Source organism: Halichoerus grypus, chromosome 3 (assembly GCF_964656455.1).
Source record: "Halichoerus grypus chromosome 3, mHalGry1.hap1.1, whole genome shotgun sequence".
NCBI classification, from domain to species: Eukaryota; Metazoa; Chordata; class Mammalia; order Carnivora; family Phocidae; genus Halichoerus; species Halichoerus grypus.
Window position 1 is genome coordinate 53,562,278 of NC_135714.1, and position 10,489 is coordinate 53,572,766.

A 10,489-nucleotide genomic window follows, 5' to 3' on the forward strand; every position below is an offset into this window, starting at 1 on the left:
CAGAAAAAAAATGAGCAATGATGAGACTTTCTCTTATTTTTCCATGCCCTTAAAAACCACTGTTCTCAGTGATAAAGATGCCGACACAATTTTAAAAAGAGGTTAAGCAAGAGCCCTGAAGTCTGGAATTTGAGTTGGAAGTATCGGTCTGAACTTAGGCTAGGTAGTACAAGAGAGAAAATAAAACAGAATTAAGGCAGAATATGGAGGATTAGTACTATAAATAGGAAGGTATAAGAAGATGACTCTTGAAAAGATATGGAATGATGTAAGGGGATCAGCCATGTCATATCTGGGGACAGAGCAATCTCAGGCAGAGAGAGCGACATGTAAAACCATCCTGAAGCTCAATGTTAGGTGCATTTGTTTCTGTCTGTAATTCCCATTCTCCTTTAGCATACTAGAAAATTATTTCAATTTTTTTTAAATTCATAAATCAAGACTTCAAATCTGAAAATATAAAAGTTTAGAAATAGATATCTTTGCATGGAAAAGATTCAGTATTTGAATGTAGTTTGTGAGATACTTGGAAAATCCTGTCCAGAGAGTAATGGAAATTTTTCCTTCCCATTCTTTCTTTTGCCCTTCTACTCCAGAAGGAAAATTCTAACAAGAGGCCCGTCTTCGTCTTTTCCCTTGGTGCTCAGTGGATATTAGGGGAGACAATGTGAAGTGAGTATAATGGACTCTGGAACTAGGGCCCCAACTGTGCCCCCTATTATTTTTATGACTTTGGACAGTGTGCTAAAGTCACTGTACCTCAATTTCTTCACCTATGCACTACTGAAAATAATAGCATTTACCTTAGAGAGCTCTCACAAGGACAACATGAAATGCCACATGCAGAGAACTTAGAATGGTTTATGTGAGGCCACAATAAATAATACCTATTATTACCATAGTTGATGGATTATCACCAGATAGAGAAACTTCTATCCCAATGCGATGTGAGTCAGAAGATATGAGATCACATCCCAGGTCCAAAATGTACCAGTCTTTCCCCTCACTCGAGTTTCTTAACCTTGAGGAAATGTCTTCTTTCACTAATAAAATATGGATTACAACTACATACTAAAACTAACATGAAGATTCAGTACATTTTGGTTGAATCTGGTTATTTATCTATCTATATATTATCTTAAATGCTTCCAAAATAAATATTAAATATACATACAATGTCCATCATAAAAATAAATCCTAACATTTCCTTCCCCTATGTTCTGAAAAATATTAGATGGCAAATTTCTGCCAAAAATTAAAATTCTGAAAGTGCTTGACTTGGCAGTATATATTGGAATGAAAATTGGAACAACTCAGTGAAGATTAGCATAGCTTTGCACAAGAATGACATGCAAATTTATCAAGTGTTCCTTGTTTTTAAAACTCATTGAACTGTACACTTACAATGGGGAAGTTTTATGTTGTGCAAATTTTATCTCAGCAAACCTGTCTTAAAAAAATGTTCTAACTAGAACCTAGAAAGAAAACTTTCCTTTTTGTTGATTTGCCAGAAGAAGGACTTTTCCCTGGGCCTATTACCTACTTCCCCAAATTTCCACAATTTCTCAAGGATGCTATGCATGTAATTATGGGCATATTTTCTTCTTCAAGACTCCACTCCAGGCTGGCTAACATAGTGAAGGTCCATGTTTAGTCCAAAGTGCGGTTGTCTGTTATACATGCAAGAGCACTAAAGATGCGATCTTTAGTGGCCATTTGGCCGACCATATGCAGGCAGAGGTGGAAATAAATCTTCCTTTCCTGTTGCCTTCCTAAGCTGCACATAAGGATGGAAGGCAGATTCCACCTACTATCCTCCTTATTAGTGTAAGGAAGTTAAAATAATTTATACTTTAAAGTTTACCAAGTTAAAATTATTTCTTATATTTTAAAGCTCCATGCCATCATTTGGGAAAAAAAAAAAAAAAATGAGCAGCTGAACACATTTTTATGAAAAGAAAAATTAAGTACAGAATCCTCGGATAAATTTGTTAAGCTTAGTAAAAGTAGTTCTCATTTTGAACAGTATTTCAGTTATTCTGGTTTAATTAAATAACACCAGTCCCCTGAAAACACTGTTCAAATTTCAGCTACCAGCATATATTAACTGTGAGTGACTGCATAAAGAACAGTCGGCTGCTATCTCTTCACTCCACAAATCACTATGTAAATAACAGATGCAAATCATGACCAGTAACAAATCATGTCATTTCTTTCTTTCAAAGTCTGTTAGTGATTGGTCACTGTATATCTGCTACTCATTCATAGACAACAAAAATGTAGTCGTGCTGCCTCCTTATCTCCCAGTGGTAGAGAGATACAAAAGGCAAAATAATCTAGAACATTTAAAGCACTAATACTGGTGGACATTACTCTAGATCACTCTAATTTTCTAGGGTACTTGCATAAAAATTTCTACCACCTTTCGACCACCAAACGCGATTTGATTAAGCCAGCTTCTGGACTGAGGAGGTATTTCAACTTTTAAATCTTTTTATCTTAGATGGACTTTTGGACAGACTCCTGAAGCTTCAATTGGAGATCATGTCATTTCTTTAGCTGAGTTTAGAAAGATACATAACATAAAGCATGCAACTGAGAATACTCAAGCATCATGGCAGCAAGCAAAATGCATGCAATATGGTAGAAACTTCTACCTCACTTTGAAAATAACTTTGCCAGATTTGAATTGTACATAAATGAAATTTTAGACGAAAGAGCTGACCGTGGAAATGTTGACAGTGCTGCTAACAGACTATGCATACACAGCCCGAGGAACACAGCGAAGGTGAGCCTACTGGCATCAATGAGGAGGGTGCTCGTGAAGAAGGGGATAAAGATGCCCCAGAGGAAGTGATGCTGGCAAAAACACTTCACACTAAAGAAACTCTCGAAGATATTTCACGACCTTGACAACACAAACAATATTTTGTTGAAAGCTGATCCAAACTTAGAAAAGAGTATAATAATTACCAAGCCAAATACTCTATGTCACAAGTTACACAACAAAAAGAAAGCAAGCACTGTTCAAACTGTTCTTGATAAGATTTTTCCAAAAATAAAACAATTTTCTGTTTCTAATTTTTAAATAACAGCGCACTAAATAATAGTTTTAATATTTTGTTCATTTCTCTATAGATTTATAACCAAATCAGAGAATTTTTTAATATTTTTGCAAAAAAAAATTAAAGGTTATGAAACAATGATAATTTCCCCCATTGTTTTAGGATCACTTTCCCAGTTTCAACTTGTACAATCATTTTTTATGGTTCTGCACTGCTGTGCAAAGTGAGGACCACCTGCATACCTTTCACATACATGATAGTCTAAAGCAGATATTTGTATTCAAAATTAATATCATCTACACAAAGCTAACTGATGTGTCTTCAAGATATTGGAGCATTTTAGGGTGCCTGGGTGGCTCAGTCAGTTAAGCGGCTGGTTCTTGATTTCAGGTCAGGGTCATGAGACTGAGTCCCAGGTCGGGCTTTAAGTGCTGGGTATGGAGCCTGCTTAGAATTCTCTCTCCCTCTCCCTCTGCTCCCCCTCCAACCTCCATTCGCACTCACTCTCTCTCTCTCTCCAAAAAAAAAAAAAAAAAAGATATTGGAGCATTTTGCTCAATTTTGGATGTCTAGAAAATAATTATTACAAAAAGTTGTTATTAAAAAATTATGAACTAACATGGAAATAGGTTTCTCTGCTGAAGGAACCATGGGCTTTGCTCTAAATTTCACCAAAGAGGGTTACTAAGTTTTCCCAGATTTCACTGTGGGGCCTTTGATCTGCACTTTGTGGTTCCTGTCACACAGTAAATTTGATAGGGCCTCACATTTTTTTTCTTCTCACCCAGAGGTTCTAAATTAACTACCATAATGTGTTGGTGTGAATTAATCCCGTTTCTAATGACTATTTACCTGCCAAGTTTATTCTCATCCAGTTTATTAAGAACAACCCTCTCTAGGAACATACCATATTTTCTTTGATATTTAAATTTTAAAATATTCTTTTTTTAATAAAAGATTATTTATTTGAGAGAGAGAGAGAGAGAGAGCATGGGCAGGGGAAGAGGTAGATGGAGAGGGAGAGGCAGACTTCCCCATTGAGCAGGGATCCCGACTTGGGGTTCAATCCCAGGACCCTGGGATCACAACTCAGCCAAAGGCAGACGCTTAACCTACTGAGCCACCCAGGTGCCCCTAAATTCTAAAATATTCTGATAAAAGTGGTGACTAGATATGTTCCTACTCCACAGGAACAAAAAAAATTTGAGGTTGGCCAACTTTAAACCAATTTAGGAGGCTTTTTAAGTAGACTTAAGGAAGAATTTGAAAACAGTATTTTAAACATAGGAGGAATTTATGAAAGAAATACCTCTGGAAATATTTAAAGAAACATTTCCCAAAATATTTTTATCTGTTGATCAATGAGTTTGTAAGTATCAATTCAGCATTGAAAGTCTTGCTTAGAAACTTCTAGTTACGTTAAGCTCTGTTAAAAGGTAAACTGAGGTGCATTAAAATCTTCAAGCGTTTGCGTGTACAGATTACAACTAGTCAGCGCCAAACCACAAGTGGTTAAGAGCACTCCCAGACAGGACAGGAGCAGGGGAAGAGCTTTTGATAGAAAAGATGCAGAAGCAAAGCAAGGGAACTGATTGGCTATGGCTTGAGCATCTGCCTTCTGTGGAAAGTCTACTTGCCTGTCATTGGTTGTTCTTAAGTTTCATTTTCTCAGACCAAAGCTCATTGACTCCAGTTTAGGTTGTGGCTTGCTTAGGTAGGCTGCCAACGCTGCCTAGGAGCTACCTTGGTATAAGGGCCTCCTTGTTCAGTTATTTTAACAGCACTCACTCCTAAAAACTAATAAATTAATAGTTCAAGTGCAATGAATTTAAGGTAGAACTAGCAATAACATTTTAAATTTTAATCACCTTTTACAAGGCAAGAATTCTGGTTTTATGTCCTTACATTAACTAAAAATAGTTTGCTCATTTCCATAGCTAAAGGAGGAGAGCACCAAAATTAACAAGAATATATTCCCATGGGATCAAATTAGGACTAGGGAGATCACTTCTTTAATCTTCTTAAACCACTTAAGACTGTGTCAGAGTGGTATGGTCTTTTAAGCATGACTCTGAAGCAGGGCCTGACTGTTCAGAAACTGTAAGCGGACAACTGTTACTAACACAAATCAGTTAAAATAATAATCAAAAGTGAAAAATATTTATTACCTGTGTGTGTGTGTGTGTGTGTGTGTGTACGTGTGTTTGGGGGAGTACAGTTTCAAACAATTAATTACTTAACCGAATTACTCAGTGTTTGTGTTATTGTGTTGATCCTTGTTGCTGCTCTATTTTATGAAGTATCAGAGAATAGGTTGAAAATTATTTTCTTTAGTGATGCTGGAAGAAGTGGATGAAAAGTAAAAAAAAAAAAAAAAAAAAAAAAATCCAGAAATATGTGGCCTTGCTCCATAACAGAGAATGAAAATAATGCATATGTTCTTAAACAAATTACATGTGACCTGACTTAATTTATTGGTTCTTTTATTTCCCAACTAGTGTCTACATAGAGATTCCTGACTTGGAATCTAACTATGGAGAAAAATTATTTTTATTGTGTATCTATTTATACCCTGCCAGCCTCCAAAAGGAAGACAACAATTTTTTAAATTAATCTCTATACCAAGGTATCCCTACAGTATGAACCAGTGTCCAAATGAACCTATTTGGTTTTTTATTTTGTTTTGTTGTTGTTTTTAAATTTATTTATTTGACAGAGAGAGAGAGAACAAACAGGAGGAGCAGGAGGGATGTGGGATTAAATCCCAGGACCCTGGGATCCTGACCTGAGCCTAAGGCAGCAATTTAACAGACTGAGCCACCCAGGCGCCCCTAAATGAACCTATCTGAACAAACTCAAAGAAAGTTCTAATAAATTCTTTCCATTAATGAGGTAGTAAGTAATAGCATCATATCTTTCACTAACATTATTAATTAAATCTTAAAAGGGAACTCCTGACTCTGAGATTTTGTGTACACCAGAATTCCTAGTGACAAAACAGGCATATTAAATGAGAATCTCTAGAAATAGGGCTGGGCATATGTATTTTACTAAAACTTCACAGAGTTGATTCCTATGCATTCTGAAAGATGCTACACAAGATAATGAAGTAAACAACATAGGTTCAACCTCAAGAAGTTTAGAATTTTGTTGGAGGAAGAGATTTAAAAATATTTTTAAAAATTAAATGGGACCATTTAAATGTACTATATTCACTCACGAAGAGATAAATTTTAAAGCTATTTAAAAATAACAATTATTTGTTATGTTTGTTTATTTCTAATAACTCTTCCCTGATTATAAAGAAATGATCTTTATTGAAATGTATAAAATAAATCAATGAACAAGTAAAAATAGCACTGGAGATAAGGAATGTTAATGCACTGTCCTTCAGTATTTCTGTAAATACATATGTGGTGGGTTGGTTTACTTGGAAGATTTTTCTCCCTTAACATTATATTATCATATCAAGAAAATTTCCTTTGGTATACATTAATTTGAAGAGATATATGCACCCTTGTGTTTGTTACCACATTATTTACAGTAGCTAAAATATGGAAGCAATCTAAGTGCCCATCAATAAATGAATGACTAAAGAAGATGTGGTATATATATAATATACACACAATGAAATAATACTGAGCCATAAAAAAGAATGAAATTGCCATCTGTGATAACATAGTTGGACCTAGTATTATGCTGACTGAAATAAGTCAGACAGAGAAAGGCAAATGCCATGTGATATCACTTATATGTGCAATTTTAAAAAAACAAATCAAACTAGTACATAAACAAAAAAAGAAAGAGACAGAGAACAAACTGGTAGTTGTGGGGGTGGGGGAATAGGTGAAATAGATGAAGGGGATTAAGTGGTACAAACTTTCAGTTATAAAATAAGTAAGTCACTGGGATGAAAAGAACAGCATAAGGAATATAGTTAATAAATAATACTGTAATAATTTGTATGGTGACAGACGGTAACCACACTCATCGTGGTGAGCATTTTGCACTGTATATAACTATCAAATCACCAGGCTGTACACCTAAAACTAATACTATATGTTAACTATGCTTCAACTAAAAATTTAAAATTTTAAAAACAAATAAAATAAATTTAAAAAAGGAAAATTTCCTTTGGCATTAGTCTTCAAGAACACTGTAAACAAGGTATTTGTCTATCATGTGGAAGAACTGATTACTTGAACAGTTTTTGTATTATTATTCATTTAAATTTCTACATTCTGCTGTTTTAAATAACACCATGATAAAAAATAACACTATGATAAATATTTTAATGAATATTTGTACATATCTGATTATTTTCTCATAATACTTTTTGAATGAAACTGACACAAAACGAAAACATCAAGGCACTCACTATATGCTGCCAAATTGTGTTTTAAATATTTTGCCAATTTGCACTCACATAAGCAGTGCTTGAGAATGCTAACACTGATTATTATCTTTTCATATCAGTGACAACTTGAAAGAAGGGAATGGTACTTGATTGATGTTTTAGTTTGCATTTCTTTCCTAACCAATGAGGACTAATCCTTTTCTCATAGATTCTTTGGCTAAAAAATATTCTTATATTCATTAACAAGAGTAAATCTAAAGGAAAACATTAAGGAAACTCTATCAGGATTATAAAGAGTATTTCAGTTTGGCGAAGTTTAGAACACAGCTGATATGCATAGATTTTTGTTCTGAATCAAAACCAAACAGAACATAAAATTTTAGGTCATATGTTTGGTATTTGGCAGGTTAAAAGAAATGTATACATTAATTCTCATAAAACATTAAAAGTCTCTTCAGTTGGTTAGAGAGATGTTTCAGACTTTTAAAATTTATGCAGCACCTACAACAGAATATTTTAATTAGTCAAGCCTAAGTGACACAGAAACATATGGACCTGGCAGTAATCTGGTTGCAGAATGATTGAGCAGTTGTGGGTGAAACAAGTTAAAGAGGATAATCAACATTAATGTTAATTTTTTTTAAGCATTAATGGCTCCTTAGTTCAAAGCTTCACAGCTTCCAGGTGTCCATCCAGATGCCACACATTAAAATGGTCCTTAGGTGCACACTGAGTCACTCATGCAGGGCACAGAATAGCAACCAGCATGGAAAATTATTCGCAGAATGAAGGCACTGATGGGACTTGCTTCAATTTCCACATCTTTGACACTCATAAGGATTAGCCCCTGTTCTAACTTCAGAATTTTAAAAAATTTCAAAACCCATTAAATATGATAACATCTTTTTTTGAAAAAAAAATACACTTTTGTACTTGTATTCCACAATCTTTGCAAAACCCACAGGCTGATCCTATAAATACTGCAACAATAATGTAGCAAATTATTGCGTGCGTACACACACACACACACACACACACCATAAAGCAAATCACACCTCCTCTTCACTGAAAACTATAAACATAAACACCTTATACCGAGCTGATTGGATTTTAGTACTGCCCTAAATAGACCAGAACTGAAAGCAGGATTCAAATGTAGGTCAAAATGGAAGAATTTGAGCTGATTGGCCTGAACAGCCTCACTGTACAAACATTAGAGTCCTTCCATTATCATCAAACACAGTGACTATTCCAATGCATATCCAACACTACATGAAATAACTGTAATCATAAGAAGACATTTTCAAAATTAGCAGCTCCAATAAGCAGAATTGATCTAATGCTTTGGGGCTTGAAGATGTCAACTAATAGAGTATAATTCAGTCTAAATATCTTAGAAATGGCCTATTTCTGACCAATTTGCAAAGTGAGTAATGAGTAATGAATGGGAGCCACAGGTAAAAAACAAAACAAAACAAACAAACAAAAAAATACCACACAAGAGAAATTCAGACTAAAAATATATATGCATTAAGAAGCTTGTCAGACAAAAAAGAAATTTTGGCCAAGATGTGGAGACAAGGGAACCCTTGTGCACTGTTGCTGAGAATGTAAATTGGCACAGCCACTACAGAAAATTGTATGGAAGTTTCTCAAAAAAGTAAAAATAGAACTACCATATGATCCAACAATTTCACTTTTGGTGATTTATCCAAAGGAAATGAAAATACTAATTTAGGGGCACCTGGGTGGCTCAGTCGGTTAAGTGTCTGCCTTTGGCTCAGGTCATGATCTCGGGGTCCTGGGATGGAACGCTGTGTTGGGCTCCCTGCTCAGTGGGGAGCCTGCTTCTCCCTCTGCCCCTCCCCCCCACCCTGCTCGTGTGTGTGTGTGTGTGTGTGTGTGTGTGTGTGTGTGTGTGTGCGCTCTCACTCTTGCTCTCTCTCAAATAAAAACTTTAGGAAAAAAAAAGAAAATACTAACTTAAAAAGATATCTGCTTCTCCATGTTCATTGCAGCATTATTCACAATAGCCAAGACATGGAAACAACCTAAGTGTCCATCGATGAATGAATGGATAAAGAAAATGTGGTATAAATACACAATGGAATATTATTCATCCACAAAAAAGAACGAAATCTTGTCATTTGCAACAATATGGATGGATCTTGAGGGCATTATGAAATAAGTCAGACAGAGAAAGACAAATGCTGCTTCACCTCATTTATATGTGGAATCTGAAAAAACAAAAACAAACAAACAAACAACAACAACAACAAAAACCGCCTGTGGATACAGATTGGTAGTTGCCAGAAGTGGAAGATGGCAGGTGGGAGAAATGAATGAAAAAGGTCAAAAGGTACAAATTTCCAATTATAAAATACACAAGTCACAGGGATGCAATGTACAGCATGATGACTATAGTTAATAATATGATATTGCATATTTGAAAGGTGCAAACTTGAAAGTTCTCATCAGAAGAAAAACATTTTGTAATTATGCCTGGTAACAATGTTAACGAGACTTACTGTGATGATTATTTTGTAATAGATGCAAATATCAAATCACTATATTGTACACCTGAAACTAACATATGTCAATTATACCTCAATGATAATGATAAAAGAATTCATGGAGGAATAGCAAAAGGGTTAAATGCATATGCAGGGAAAATTGGAACTTCCTCCAGGTGTACAGCTTGAGGAGAAAGAAGAGTTAGAGAAAAGGGCAGTGTTCTAGATCAACCTCAACAACTTAGGACTCCAGGGCTGGACTATTTAGGGGCACAGTGTCCATGTTATAGGCTAGTTCTTTTTTTTTTTTTTTTTAAGATTTTATTTTTTAAGCAATCTCTCCACCCAGTGTGGGGCTTGAACTCACAACCCCAAGATCAAGAGTTGCATGGTCCTCTGACTGAGCCAGCCAGGCGCCACATAGGATAGTTCTTCAGGTATTACTTAACCACTTATCTATTATTCTAAATCATAAAAGGAATCAAAATGACTTTGAAGCCAACATTGAATTTACTTTCTTTTTACATTACTCCCTCATTATTGTATAAAGAATC

General features: G+C 35.1%; 1 pseudogene; it reads left to right on the top strand.

Annotated features, from left to right (window-relative positions):
• The first annotated feature begins 1,269 nt into the window (after positions 1-1,269).
• Positions 1,270-1,379, top strand: LOC118538766 (U6 spliceosomal RNA; annotated as a pseudogene).
• The last annotated feature ends 9,110 nt before the right edge of the window (positions 1,380-10,489 follow it).